Raw genomic sequence first — 15,992 nt, 5'->3', positions numbered from 1 at the left:
GACTTGCTCATCTTTCAGTAGCCTGGCAGTGCCCAGCAGCTGATCAGTAAAGAGAGATTATCCATGTGAGATCCCATTTTACAGCGTCATCATGTGCCAAGCTGATGTCAGTGAGGTTCAGGGAACAGGTCTCAGGGATCCTATGGGTGTAAAGGGAGAACTAAGCGCCAGCCCAGCACCTCAACCTTTTACATAGTCACAATTTCTCACACGTGACAGCAATTGATTACCAGAAAAGTCAAGCTTGCCAGGAACCATGGGCTTAGCACACACCTTGGAGGAGGAGAACTTTGGGCAGAACAGTGGCAAAAGACAGTTAAAACAAATTTGAAGGACTGAGACTGCTGATGAAGGCATAACTTGGAACAAAAGAGGTAAAGGAGCAAAGGTAAAATCATCCTTTTAAATGCCTGTCTGCAGTTACTCATCCCAGACATGCACTTTTGTGCCTGTGCACGTCTTAAATAAACTCCCTTGCATAGGTTACCTATCTTATCTTCGTCATTAACGCACTCATTCACCCATGAACACACAATACATATGTAAGCTTTGCTTCCTTCTCTTTCTCTACCTGGTCCTCCCACCAGCTAAAACTTGAAGATTTGGGGCAAGTACTAACCTCCCAGGTATTTCTTACTGAGGAGCTGATGGAAAATTACCCAGGGAACCAAGAATGTGTCATTCGACGTCTACCACCCTCAAGAAGACAAACAATATGAAGAATCTCACAAGGCAGAATAAGGCATGCCATTCACCTGAAAAAATCTTATTTGCTGATGGGGTAGAATATCATTCTTTAGTGCTGGATGGCCTGATGTTATCCTGTTTAGGCCTCTGGATCTTCCTTACAAGCTAAAAATCAATATGCAATCATAACTGCCTAAAAATACTTTGTGTTCCTTTCTGTCTTAATATTGCAAGTGCTATGCTGTCATTCTAGGATTAGTATTTTCTGTTTTATTGGCAAACCTAGGGTGATTTTAAGATGTGCAAGTGCTATGTGTGTTTCACTTCCTTTGGTTGCAAGAGGGTCAGAGTCAGAAAATAAAATAGGAAAGTCTGCAAAATTGAATGAAAGTCTTCTTCATTATGTCAGTCAAAAGCTGTACCATGACTTAGAAACTCTTCTTTTCTGACATCATTTGTTACTCTGATACTGTTCATGTTGGATCATTTTCTACAGTTTTGATGTTTCTTTTCATTGAGGAAAATGGGATGTATTTCGTGGTGAACCTTTTATTTACCTTTTGTTCACACAGCAATTACTGATACTCTCGAAGCTTCTTCTGTGCAGAGTGAAACTATTTCTGGTAGTGGTAAAGTTCTCCATTCTTATAATTTCTTTCTTTTAGTGCTACTATTGAAGTAAAGCATTTTTGTTGGGAAAAAAGCACAGTTTCACCCTTAACCTTGAATGATGAGCTGGATACCAAAGAATAATCTCTATTCCGCATCTTTTTCAACTGCACTTGGTCAGTCAATTTTTTATGTTCTATTTATTCATGATGTATGATATCTAGGATCTCACCATGTTCATATTCTTGAAAAGAATTTACTGTAATAAAAAATCTTAAATCTCGTTAAAGCCTTGAGCATCCCAAGCCTTGTGAGTCCAGTAAAGCCAGTTTCAGTCAAGTAAGAAGGGCTGAGGATCCCATCAAGAGGAAAGCCCATTAGCTGCCCATCAGCAGTCTTAGAAATCAGACGCAGCTCCTGAGTCAGTAATCACAGGGAACCCTCAAACAGGGAGGAGTCAAAAAATTGAAAATGAAATTTTAAAAAGGGCCTGCTGTGTGGATTCTTGTGGAGTCCCTCCTTTCCCGGGAAAGCAGTATGTCAGCACTTCCAGAGAGGCCCGCGGCACTGGGGCATCTTCTAAGCACAGGTAGCTTGTGATCCACCCAGCTTTGCTTAAAACTGCGACTCTGCCACAGCGTTATAGAAATATGTTTAGATACAGGAGGGAGCTGCAAGCCTACTGAACCAGTTTAGAAAAACCTGATTTAAACTTGTTTATTGGTTTAAGACACCATTTTTGCTTACTCACTCTTGAATGCAACAACAACAACAAAAACCAAGAGAGACACTTTGTTTACTATCTACTGACTAAAAGAAAAGTTATACATAGCTTATCATTCAAAAATATAATCAGAAGAATAGTAATGCCTGTGTGGAAATGTCTGGCAAGTCAAGTTAGCTATACGGTAGGGATATTCTGATATATCAGATCAAGTATTTATTTTCATCTTGTCTCAATTAAGCAGTCCTTCCAGGAGAAGACAGCTGTGGCAGATAAAGCGTGGATAGTGCTGGCCATCCAGTGCTGGGGAGGTGTATTGGGTTTATAGCTCAGGAGCTGTGAGTGCCAGCGCTGTAGTGTCTCCAGGTCAAACAAACTTCCATTGAGAGGATAAATTATATACAACAACCCACACACACATTTCACAAGTGAGGCATTCATATTTTAAACTAGCTCAAGCATTTAACATGACCCTGTCTTACTCAGCAAACGCAAAATATAAAGGAAATAAGAGAGTTCCGTGTGCCTTTTCTTCTTACTTCTACACAAATCACAAGCCTCCACCTGGCAGACTACCTGGCTATACCAAGGACACAGCTTCCTCCGAACATACATTTCTTGGAGGAACACAAGCCATCAGATTGATGTGGGACCACAGCGTCTTGTGCGGTTAGGGAAAAAGTGCTGTCAGCAACATAGCAGGGAAAGTCACTCCGGGAAGAGCTACTGCAATGTGCTTTGTTGTACCTCAATAGGCAGTGAGTTCTTCAAACTAAATGGTCACAGTGAAAATAAATTGGTAATTACTGGACCTAAGTTCCTGCCCTTCACTTTAAACAAGTACAGGTTATTCACTTGATTAATAACTCAAAGCAAACAGAGCAGAGCATAAACACATCTGACAGAAAATGAGAGCAATATTCCTCTGTAACAGAGACTTACAAGACAGCCTAAATCCTGGAGACACATGGAGCACTTTCACAGCACCATACACAACCTGCTTTTTCTGATAAGGGGAAATCCATATGCAATAAACCACCATGTTTTAATAATTCCTAATGCCCTTCCTGTCTCAGCTGCCAGATCCTATTCACCGCTTCCAATGAATCTTTTCAGGTAGAAAGAAATATAGTATAGCAAATGCAGCAATTTTGGGATGAAACCAAAACATTGCAGTTTGGGAAGGCTTTTTTTGCTCCTTTAACTCCACACTGTATCTTTTTGTACAAACATCCTTATCCCACTTCCTCTACACGATTATGTTTCACAACGGGGTTTTATTAACTATTAGTCAGGCATTAAATAAAGTATCAGAGAAAGAAAAAACTGTACTTACTTTGCAAGGCTATAATCCTGGTAAACGAATCAATGAAACGGGTACAGCACGAAGAACTAGCTACCCGTGGTAAAACCTTGCCGAGCAGAAGACTCTGCTAGCTTGCCTGCTCATTGACACCACTCCCACTTTCCCAACCTTAAGTTGTGCACACACACACTCCCTCTCACTGTCACTTTCTTTTTTTTTTTTTTCCCCTCCCTTAATCATTCTTCATGGCAACTCCTACATTGGAGGAGCAAAATGATTCACACCAGAGTTGTCTTTGCCTGCCCAGCTACTGAAGACAACAACAAGCTCTGGCAGGAAAGAGCAGCCTCTGTGCATTGCCTTCAGCAAGCGCAGTACAAAAGGCACCAGACAAGAATGAACGAAGGCTATGAAGGAGAGAATACAAGAGTGGATGAGCAATTAAAAGACCTTCAGAACAAAACCAGTACTCCAGGTTACATTGGAATTACTGCTATTTGCGGAAAAATCGTTATTGTGAGAAAGATGCCCAGAAAGACAACCAAAACATGCAGGGGTACGTGGCTGGACACTTTGCATCTGTATATGCATTAAGACAGTCTGTCCTTGTATGGGGCACATGTGTGTATTTTGTTGCCTTAAAAGCCCAAGGCCAGACTGGAGTTAATGCTCAAGGAAAAATATCTGCCCTTCTTGTGGCTGTAACACAAGAGCTCCTTCCCATAGGCAGCCAGGTCCTCTGCAGGGGAGCAGCTTTCCTTGCTGCTAGGTGTCCCCAGAGATGGGAGGGGAACAGAAAGTCCCATCCCTTCACCTCCAGGATGGGGACCACTAGGCTCCTGTCATACAGCCCATGTTACTACTGTTGAACATGACAGGGTGGGAGAAGAAAGAGAGAGGGAGAGGTGATGGTGCAGCCCACCAGGTCTATCTTTATTTGAAAGATGTATGCAGTCCTTAGCAGGGAAGAGGTGGCCTGCCCCTGCTCCGCACCATTCCCTGGTCGGCAGCTGAGCCACCTGCAGCAGGGAACACCAGCAAGTACTCCTGAGAGGCCTTGGCTGCACCACAGTCCCTGTGAGGGAACGGTGTGCCACACCACAGGCACAGCTCAGGTTCACACCCCAGTAACCCCAGATGGCCCTGCACACTCTTAAGCTAGAAAAGGTAAATGCAAGGCAATTGAGTTTGCTTTCAGGTTTGCAGTGCTGGCATGCCCAGCTGCCCAAATGAAAGGGCAAGGAAACCAAAGGACGTGTTTTCACCAGCATGGTGCCTCCTTGGTGACAGTGGGAATTGGGAAGCTGTTATCTCCTTCTGGAATGACACGTTCCTGTGTTGCTTTGAGCATAAATCACGCCACGCCACAGCGTCCTGATCAGGTCTGACCCATGCTTCCTTACAAAAGGCTCCTAAGCTTTTACTACCCAAAGGATATTATATTTTACTTTCTGCTGTGATGCAGATGGGTTTCACCTTCCATCATCACCAACATTTTTGTATTACATTGCAGCAAATTTGTATGCTTTGCCATAAGTTTATTCATGACAAAGACAGGGTGTGGATATGTTTAAGCAATTAAAATAAGATAAAGGCCATCTGGCTAAACAGGGCCATCTGGGCCACCATTGTCATGTGTATAAATATGCCTTCTGTAAGAGAAATTTTGATGAAAATCCACAACAATATCTACTGCCACACTTCTCAGATTTCTGCCGGTAATCTAAAGCCAAACACTGCCACCTCTGCAGGAGCAAACTGTCCTTCAGACCCAGGTCTACCAAGTATGGTCACTGTGAAGTGGATCAAGAGCTTCTGAATAAGCTGCAGGCAGGTGGACAACAGCCAGACTGCCTTAGCAGAGACAGCACAACTCACCAGATCCATTTCCTTGCTAGTGATAGGTCAGAAATACATATATAAATGGGTGCATTAGTTTCTTTTAAAGGCTGGACAGTAGAAAAGGGAAAGGACTCTACGTTGCCAAGCTGGAGGTGTGTAAGCATCACTTACCCTCCACTAGATAACTGCTCTGTGACAGCTGAGGTCTCACACTACATAGCTGTACAGAAACCTTCAGTCTGACCTAGTTACGGCTGAGAAATTATTTCTGGTCGTGGTGCCAGGAAGCTAATAATCATGCCTGCAATTGTGATGCTTCAGATGAAGGAGTCCACACAGGCACTGGTAACTCAGCAGCTCAGAGGCAGTCCTGCTGCCCCGAGAGCAAATATGTTGGGCTTGTTTGCTGTTGGAGGTAATGTTAAAATAACTTGTGACTTCCTGATAGCTTCTTATTCATATTTATGGGAATTCCTGACATACAGCTCTTACTTATAAGCCAACCAGGAAGATTGGAAAAGCTAACTTGAAAAGTAGAAGATGCTTCACCTCAGCTAGTTGAGGTCTGCAAGGGACAAGAAGTGCAGCAGTTCTCCCCCAGTCCAGGAACGTTCTCAGTCTGACAGAATGACAACTGCTTGCATCAGCTTCCCTGTCTCCTGCATTTATCTTTCACTAGGTTAGTCTGGTTCAGTTTAATCTCAAAGTGTTTTCAACACACACCAATTATGACATGTATTTCTATCACCAAGTTAAAAAAATTATAGAACAAATAATGAGATTTTTCCTTATCAAAGAATCAAAACTATTTTTAAGTCCCCTGTGAGTTGGACACCTCCTATTGTAGTATTATTTCAGAAAATAAGGTAAATAAATAAGTCGAAACAATGGGGGTGTGACGTGGAATACTTTAAATGTTAAAGTCTGAAGCCTTGTAACAGACAAGCTACAGTCTACTGACAAAGTAATAACTGAGCTCTTGTCCTTATTCTTCCAAGTTTTCAACAACCCAAGGAAAAACCCAAACTAACATGTTGCTGGATGCTGGGATCCAGCAGTTGCATATGTGTGTCTTCATCTACAAACTGGCAAGCCTGACACACTTGGTTGCAGAAGGGATGCAACCAGCCAGGTGACTCTCCGGTTACTCAGCCTGCTGTCAGCCCTCCCTACCCCGGCTCTCCCTGCCGCTCCCTCTGAACACCTCCTAGGAACGCTCCTCTCACATGGAAAGAAAACCAGCCTTCTTCTCTCCGCTCTTCGAGCAAGTTCATTTGGCGGGGAGGGAACTCTCCTGCTGTTCAGCACAGTACAGAGAACTATTTCAGAAACTCAAAGCATCCACTGCGGCTTGGTTGGTTTTTTTCCCCTTCCTTCCCCCAGACTCACTAATGCTCAGCACATGTCTGATTGCAATTGATGCTGTCATGCTTTGGAGAGCACACGGGCAATCATCTGCAAGTGGGACTGAATAATCAATAGAACAAACTGGTGCATTCTTTCTATGCTGCCCGTCATGAAAGGTCTTCTAATCACGCTACAGCTTTCACAGTAAGCTTTGGATCTTGCAAGGAAACCTATGATAGGATTTAATTTGTATACTTTTATTTTGATTCAGTGACCTGCAATTTTAACACAGTTAGAAAAATTAAAAGGGTAAGATTGCAGTATGTATAAACAGGTATACACAGCAGAACTTTTCATATTGCTCACAAAATGTGTCTAGATTCCTGTTTAGCAACAGGAATAAGCCATAACCAAAATATTTTTATTTTCATAAAAAATGCTATCAAAGATCAGACTGACATTTATAAACCACAAGTTAATTTGAAATTAAAATAACAATAATAAAGTGTTATTCTATGGTTCCATTGAGAGAGACACAAACTGAACAGTAACAAGCTGTGTCTCTCTTTCTTCCCAAGGTGTTTGCACTGATACGCATACAGGATTGTGTCACATAGCAACACACTGATTCAACATGTATGGTAGCAATACGGTTTTCTTCAGACTAATCTGCTGACGTAGAAATATTACTCACTGGCGATTACTTCTAATAACAGACAGGAAATTAATTTTTCATAATTACATGTGTTCACTTTCGCATTTTTTTTCAGTGAGGCTGTTCTTGACTGGGGTATACATTTCATTGGGAAAAAAAGAAATAGGCAACCAAACAGCTGACAGCTTTCAATGAGAACAAAGCCTTTAATCTGGTGAATGGGAAATGAATGATCTCATGTGCTGGAATCAGGTTGTTGAGGATCTGACTATATTCTCTAAAGCACTGCTCCCAGCACTTAGCACCAGGCATAATGTTTGGTGCAATACAAATAAATCAGCTTAATAAAAATATAGATTTGACTGACTGCTTGGAAGAGCCTGTGAAAATAGCCCTGCAATATGGCTAGGAAGTCAAAATATAAGGGGAAATCCATATATGTAAAACAGACAAAAAGCCCTGACACATTATTCTGAAACTTTATCTTTTTCATGCTGTACAAAGACGAAGGCCAACTTCTGCGCAACGGAAGCAGAGAGACAATGCTTTGGATTAATTACTTCTCACTAAAGCCTCTGTGATCCACTTCTTCCAGGAAGAAAAAATTTTGAACCCATCCCTGTGTGCACTGCTGGTTCAGGGTGCCATCTCATGAGGACACAGATAATGGGTTTTTTTCCTTTGTCATTGATGCCCACATTTATTGCACTAGTTCTTTGCCAGGCTGGAACTACGACTCAGAATTGTCTGCCTTACTTTTGTCCATGAAAAAATGCAAACACAGCTCACATTTGTCATGTTCCCTCAGTCTTTGCTTTTTTTTTTTTTTTTTTTTTTTTTACATTTAGTGATAAATCCAAATCTTTGAAGTGCCACTCCTTACTATTGTTCAGATGGATTGATCCATCTTACTGGAACCACCTGACCACGGGAGCACCATTACTGAGGATGCTTTCTTTACAAATCCACAATTTATTGTGATTGACTATAGATCTGTGGAGGACCTCAACTAGTGAATTCTTAGCAGCATAATAATCCATTAGTAAGTTCCTAACTGAGCACAGGAGCAATGTTAGGATTATCCTCCTTCAACTGGCCAAATAAAATCTGGAAGGGGATAGGATTGCTCCTGCAACCAGATCTATGTGGAAACTCTAAAGAAAGAGGAGATCACATTGACATAAGGTAAATTAGCAGAAGTACCTTTCCTGAGAGGAGTAAAGGGACCAAGCAGCCTTCTCACTCAGCCACCAAACTAGTTTTAACTCAGATCTTCAGCAGCTTCTGAAAGGGAACACATGACCTTCACTGCCTACTGTAGCAAAGCTGAACTCTAACACAGAGCTTCCCTTCCATCTCTGTGTTTTTATTACTCCCTTAAGTGCCTCCTTATAATGTGCAGAGGAAGGGGGGATGAGAATTAGGGATTTCTTCCCCCCTCTTTTTTTTACCCATTGTCATCACTAGATGAGTTGCTTCTGTAATCCAGGTACTTAGGTGTCTGTGTGTTTAGTGTGGGTGAAGGCACACACTTTCCCAGAGTTGCTTAGTGCAGTTTCACAGCCTGAATATATGCATATGAAAGGAAAATAAAAGCTATAGAATTAATATTTGCTGAAGATTTCACTGAAAAGGGGCCAAATCTTCTCCTGTTGTGTGTTTTCAGTGAAGGATGGAGGGAAGGCCTTTGTTCATCCCTGAATGCAGCTAAAATGAGGTGTGAACAAGTTAATTCTTGCTTCTCCAGATGGTATTTGGCAGATCTGTTAAGGGCAACCAAATCCCAGTATGCATTCTTATGCACTGCTTAAAGGAACACACCCTGCACATTGTTTGTATGATCAGTAAATTATAAAAGTTATACCTGCAAGCCCATCTTGACTTCCAGATGTAAAATTTACAAATAATGGTCCAAAACCCCAGCTAATTTAAACTGATCAGTGCCCATGAAAGCAAGGGCACTGTTCCCATACTCAGCAGTTGATTCAGCTCATATGACCACTAACCCAGGACCATTAGACTTGCATCACAAAACACCTACAAAATAATATTAAATTAAGCCATAATAGAAAAAGTACAGAAAAGCTGTAAATTGTAAACAATTATTCTATATATTACAAAAGAAAGTGCTAGGACTTGATGATAGAATGCTTCCTTTCCACTTTCCCAGTCACATTTACCCAGGCAGAGTAAGCAGCTCCTGAGAAGTAGCTTTCTTCAGTCCTCCTGAGATCTAATGGTCCCATTAAGCTATGGGGAAAGTTCAGAAGATACTGCATGCATATTCCAGCAAGCTAATAAACTTACTGACACACTAACATTAACATTTATATAACAAGAGTAGGACATAAAGGCACAATTAGGTCTATAGGAACTTGTGGTAATGCAAATGCCCATCCATCAGTCTATCCAAGGTCAAGATTCAAAGCCCACTGCGAAGGTGGCTACCGACTTGAGTGGGTTTTGGGCAAAATAGGTGACAGACTTGTTAGTGAGAATTGTACTGAAAGGTGTGGAGAAAGTGTTGTACATGTGGAAGGATTATAGACAGCTTATGGTAGCCTGGTTCAAAGAGCTTCCTGCTTAAGATGAAAATTATTCTGCTGAGAGTGGCTTGGATGAAGAGAAAGTTAAATTACTTCTCTATCCAGTTTCTGCTCCTTTCCATACAGGACCTAATTAAAAGGCTTACGGATTAATAAAGAGGGATCTAGGAGGGAAATGCTAGCCCAGAAATGTAGTGCAGACTAGACTGCAGCAGCTGCACAGCCTGCTGCTCCTAGTACGGCTGCTGGCCTTTGGTGCTTGTGGGACTTCCTTGTGCTCCCCTGAGCCTGCATAAGTGAGAGGTGCAACAGCAAGTGTCTTACCACTGCAGTGCTCGTCCCCCAGCACACCACCATCGCATCTTCCATACTGTGGAAAGAGGGAACATCTTGGTTGGAAGACACCATGGATGGCCCTGTTTCTTCCTACCCTCCAGTGAATTAAAGAATCGTGTGAATTCCTCTGTATTTAAGATCTGCAGTTCTGAAGCAGACAGAATGTTTAAACCCTTACTTCTTGAAATACTGTTTTGAAGAAAATTACAAGACAAACCACCATTTAGAAGAAAAATTATTTGAAGGAGCTGCAGTACTGTCTAGTCCCAGACCAGTTGTCCTTTATCTCCTTATTCATTCACATTGCAAGCCATTCAGTAATGTAAACACTGCTCTCTACAGTCACACAGGCAAAAAACACTTGGAATTTAGCATGAGAATAAAGCCTGCTGGAAACATCAGTGGTAGAACATCAGTTTGAAAACTTACTCATGCAGTGTGACACGGTTTTGCAACAGCTGAATTCAGTTAGTCTGCTGTACATTGAAATGGCAAAAGTTATTCCCCTGTCATCTGTGTGGAGGAAATAGTTTTAAAAGTACCTACTGGGGCAAAACCGTTTTTCTGCTTCTCGATGCCTAACACAATTTAGATTTCTGGTATGCTGGAAACAGCAAGCACTACAGGCTTTCTGTTGCACAGGAGAGCAGATTCCAGCAAAGAAAACCTGGGTCAGCTCACAAATTTGTGTCTTTTTAAGACACTGAGACACAAGCTGTGACAACCAGCTGGCTTGAACCCTTGCATAACACAGGCTGCAGAACCTGATCTACTGATTTTACTAGAGCCATGATTTCTCTTTGGATTACAGCATACATTTTTCAAAAATCTGCAGTAATTAAAAAAGACCCCCAGGTGACGAGAGCATCTACAATATCATTAGGAGTTGTCCATAGATTCTACAGGTCATCAAAATCTTAAATGAAGACAACTTGAAGCAATCCAAAGTGCACAATCCAAACCTGAAGCTTTCTAAACTTGAAAGAAACATTGGATGGGGAACATTTTTAAATTATTTTAACAATAAAATCTTGGAAGTGAGTAGGGCCATAAGCCTGTTACATGCTGTGACTGTTAAGACATTTCAAAGAAAAATACTGCTACACCAAACTTCACAATGCATAGCCAAAATACCTCTCTGAATTCATATATGGGTAGAAGAGTTGGCAGTTCTATCAGGAAAAATTTGGTATCTTAAATGAACATCATTCAACGAATACAGCCCTGCCTGAAGCTCTGCTCAGTCGTTCATGAAGTCCTCACCGAACAGATTTTATTCCGGTCAATCTCAATGTGTTAACAAGACCTAAGATATGAAACACTATGCAGAGAAGACCTTGGTGAAATGTTTGTCCTTGGCCTGTATGCAGAATGCCAATATGAGTGTCCCTGTCTGTTGAATTCATCATAAGGAAAGTTTCAGAAATCCACAGACTTAGGCCATACAGGGCAAATATTACCCTTGACGACAACACAGGTAAACCTAAGAAAAATATTGTTTCAGATTTCATTTTTGTTCCTGACAATTTCTGCTGGTATTCATGTAACAGTAGAAGAGAGTCCTAAAATTCACTATGCTAAGTGTTGTTCAAAAAACATTGAAGTAGTGGAATGTATATTTCACAATTTAAGAAAATTAGCTTCGTTTTTCTTTCTGTGCTTTGCCAAAAGATCAAGCGAACAGTTTCAAAACATGCCCTCAATTCTATCTAGAATAATTTTCTCAGGCTATTTTCCTGATGTGCTGGATTAATCTTACTGTGAAGCACAGGTGTACACATCTGGAGTTATTCCATTGCCTAAAACAAAGAAGATAACGTGTTTCATACATATGCACATCTGAATCAAAATCATAGTGCGTTTTTTAGCATCTACATATTTTTGAGTTTCCAAGTTTAAAATCTAAACCAGAAGTAGAGTGAAAATTAATAAAACTGAGACGTCTGAAGAGTTGAGCTCAAAAGGTACAAATTTAAATTTTCTTTTCCTCCAGGGAGGCACAACCAGGCCCATTACTGTATTATGCCAGGAAATATATTGCCACCATCCACCACATACTTTGAATGTCTTCCTAGTGAAACGGATGAGTAAGACCAAGGTCTACCAGCAGGCTTCACGATCCCTCAAGCCAAACTGTACAAGTAGGAGATGGAAGAGGAAATGTTAGTTTTTGAATGCCGGTTTAACAGAAGTATACGAATCATCCTCCAGACTTGGTTTGAAACAGATTTTTCCCAACACTCTGTGACCCCACAGCCCTGACCAGCCATGCTGGGGCTGTGTCTGACCCCGCTCCCCCTCATGGAGGCTGACCCTGACCCCTACCCATGGGCCCACGTCCCAGCCCAGCCTTGGCTCATCCTCAGGGAGGTGCCCAATGCCCAGGGCTGGGGCTGCCCCAGTGCCCCCAGCTGCCCTGCTCCTGGCTGGGGTGGTGGGACAGGCTGTGACTGTGCCCTCACCAGCCTGGGGTGCCACCTCAGCTCAGATTTGCTCAAGAACTGATCATTCCCATGGGACAAAATTTAAAACCAGTGGCTGGTGGCGGCAGCAGATGCAAAACACTGGGTCTGGTGTACAGGAAGGGATGGGTGGCATGTGGCCACTGTCTGTGACCAGTGACACTCAGATGGGGAAAGAGTCGGGCATGGAGGAAATCCCTGCCTGACGGCCACTGCTCCCTCCTCTATGCTCGTGCCTGTGCCGAGCCTGCAGGCTCTCCTGAAAGGGCTGGGTTCGTTCAGGGAAGCCTCTGCCTCTCCCACCCACTGCTTTTACCCCCACAGAGAGGGAAAGGTGGGAGGGGGGCACATCAAAGCGGGAAGGTTCTTGCTTTCCAGGGCTTTATTTTCCTTCAGTTGCTGCTCAGGCTGCTGAAGAAAGGGGTGCAAAGACTCTGAGAAAAGCATCCCCAACCTGTGGTGACGCTTGCACTGACACCTCAGGCCATGGGATGGGATACAGAGTCTAGGGGCCACTTACTCCTCAAAATCCAGTGCTTCAGGTCTTGCCCTGAAGCTCACCCTTGCCTCTAGTGCCATAGATGTAACATGACTTTATTTTGGCTTCAGTTTTTCTAGTCCTCAGTACAGCTTTAACTCTCTTCCTCCTGGGCTCAGTAGATATACCAGACCCTCTCTGTGCCCAGAGTCCTGAGCGCATTAGAAACAAGGGCTCGCAGGACACAGTCCTCCTCCACAATGCTAGTGTGGTTCCAGTGCTATTAGAAGTGGTTACAGATGGCAGCCATCCCCCCAGGAATACCACCCCAGCAGTACTCCCAAAAGCACTGCGTTACAGGTGGGCATGTTCCTGAGGACAGTTGGTGGCTTGGGTCTCTTAGAACGGCACTACTCCTGCTTTTTGGCCCAGCATGTTTCCCAGCACAGAGGAGGAGGCTTGCAGGCCACATGGCCAGGCGGACTGTCTGTGCTCAGCACAGCGGCACTGCAGGACTGCTGGAGGTCCAGTCTCGGGTGCATGAGCTCACTGGGTCGTGGTAACTTCATAGGATTTGGGCAGCCTGAATTTTACTTGCTAGTGGTGTTGCTGACAGCCTTTGTTACCTGGGTCGGATTGATATTTCTGCATCATTTCATCAGGTAGGAAAATACAGAAAAATAGAGGTTATGTTTTCCTACCTTTCTTCTCTGCCTTGTCTATCTGCACTGTTAAGTTCTCTAAGGTGGCTCTCATGTCATGGAGTTAATACCAAAGTCTCACTCTGATACTAGCACTAGTCATCTCTAGCTACTTCTCATCTGCCACAGTGGAGGAGAATCACATATATGTGGTCTGGCTGTGCTGTAGACACAACGTGCCTTATTTAAAAGGATGTGTAGGTGTGGTGCCTAGGGACCTGGTTTAGTGGTGGACTTGACAGTGTTAGGTTTATGGTTGGACTTGATGATCTTAAAGGTCTTTTCCAACCTAAATGATTCTATGATGCTATGATTGACGTATCCATCTATTCTTGGCCCAAGGTGTTCACACAATGTGCAGCGTGGACCCCATTCCTTCCATACCAAGAGACAGCAGCAGGAAGCATTCTCCATGATGGCTTACTCAGCCTTAAGAAACACAGGAGATCATGCGTGCCTGTGCCACCTAACATCATAGCAATGTGAGCAACAATGCCCCAGGCAATTAGGAGATGGGCTTAGCTGAGGCAAATAAGTACCTATATTACCATCTTTAATACGATTTATTTTCATTACACTTAGTTGTACACAATCAGTATGATAGGGGTTCTTAGAATATGGTAACACAGGAACTTCAGCACTGGGAGGTGCCAGATAATGCGACTGTACCTGTCCATCAAATTGAAGTGACGTGACACTTCATTAGGTTCTCAGAAATTAATCTTGATGTTGTTACTCAGCATTCAGCCAGTCTTTTCTCAAGCAAAACTAGTTGCAAAGTCATTATAGTAGGAATGCTGTAGGAGTAAGATTTAAGTAAGAAGTGCCAGATTTAACAAGTTATCTGTAAAGACACAAGTGCCCTTTCTGGTTTGTTTTGGTTTCTTAATCTCATTCACATTTGCAGAAACCAGTTGTTTTTTCTGGTATTTCAGAAGCCAGTTTGGTGTGACTGGAGAGGCATTTACTACTTACACACGTGTGATGTGTTTATTGTTTTAGATGTTGGTCTAAAAGCTAAACACAACATTACAGATTTGAAAGTCATAGGTGCAGATGACACAGCCAGAAATATGAGTGACAGGAATGTATCTGAGAATACTCTGTTACACTAATCAGAATGAGAAGGGAAAGACAGAAGGGAAAAGATATCCTCACGGGAGTAGTGTGTTTTAAATAAGAAGGAGGTTAACGGTAGATGAAAGGCTCCATGATGGCATAATCAACAGGTGAAAGGATGTTTCTGATTCACTTTGAAGATGGAATGAGAAAGAAATGGATATATGTGATTTGACTCACAGAGGTTTTCGAGCACTTCACACCATTGATGCTATGCTTGAATCCTGATGACAGCACAGCTAGAAGATTCCTTTAAAAATCATCAGCTCTCCCATCACTTGGCCAACTTCAGTCATCTTTTGTGACAAACTCAAGAAACTGCACTTTCTCCACCATCTCCTTACCACCTCATTTCCCGAAGCCTGATCACATGACTTAATCTTTGGTATATCGTGTCTTTTCACAGTGGCAATTGACACACGGAGAACATCTATTACTGACTGTGCCTGAACATCCACCAGCACATCCTCCAGCACGCGGTGGCGTGAGGACACCTGACCGAGACAGGCTGCAAGCGGGCGCGCGGCTTGGGGACAGATGGCCACAGCCCCGCCAGGTGTAGGGGCACCTGTGGATGTGCCATTTGCCCCCCACTCAGCACAGGCCGCCTGCCAACCACATCAGAAAGGTTCAGCGAGCTATTGTGTTACCAAACAGGATCAGAAAGTGACACTGGAATTATTAAGGCAAACTTGTATTGTGGTGACTTGGAGGTAATTGGAAGAAGGGGGGCCGATTAGCGAACTTCCTCAGATATTCTTTTTTTTGCCCTAGAGGAATTACAGTGGCACAGGGAAGGGTACATCACAGATTTAGTAGAGGTCCATACGTCCACACAACAAGCTAACTTCCCAAAACTGGTCTGTCACTTGCTGTGTGCCCTGAGTCACTTCCTCCGCCATTACCTAAAGGCATCCCACGCGTTACTCGCGTTTCACGGCCAACCCAGGCGCGAGCAACACTTGGCGGCTCACGGCTGAGTCCCCGGTCGTTACGAGCTTATTACTGTTGTGGGGATACAAGTGCTCGGCACTTGTTCCAGCCCGCGCCACCGCCTGCGCCACCACCAGCGCCACGGCCAGCGCCAGGGCCGGGCACGGCGCGGCGCGGGGCCACGGGAACCCTGGTATGCGCATGCGCACCGCTGCCGCGGGCGGGGCGGGGCGGGGCGGGGCGGGGC

This window comes from Falco peregrinus, chromosome 3 (genome assembly GCF_023634155.1).
Source record: "Falco peregrinus isolate bFalPer1 chromosome 3, bFalPer1.pri, whole genome shotgun sequence".
Lineage (NCBI taxonomy): Eukaryota > Metazoa > Chordata > Aves > Falconiformes > Falconidae > Falco > Falco peregrinus.
This window is presented reverse-complemented; position numbering follows the sequence as displayed.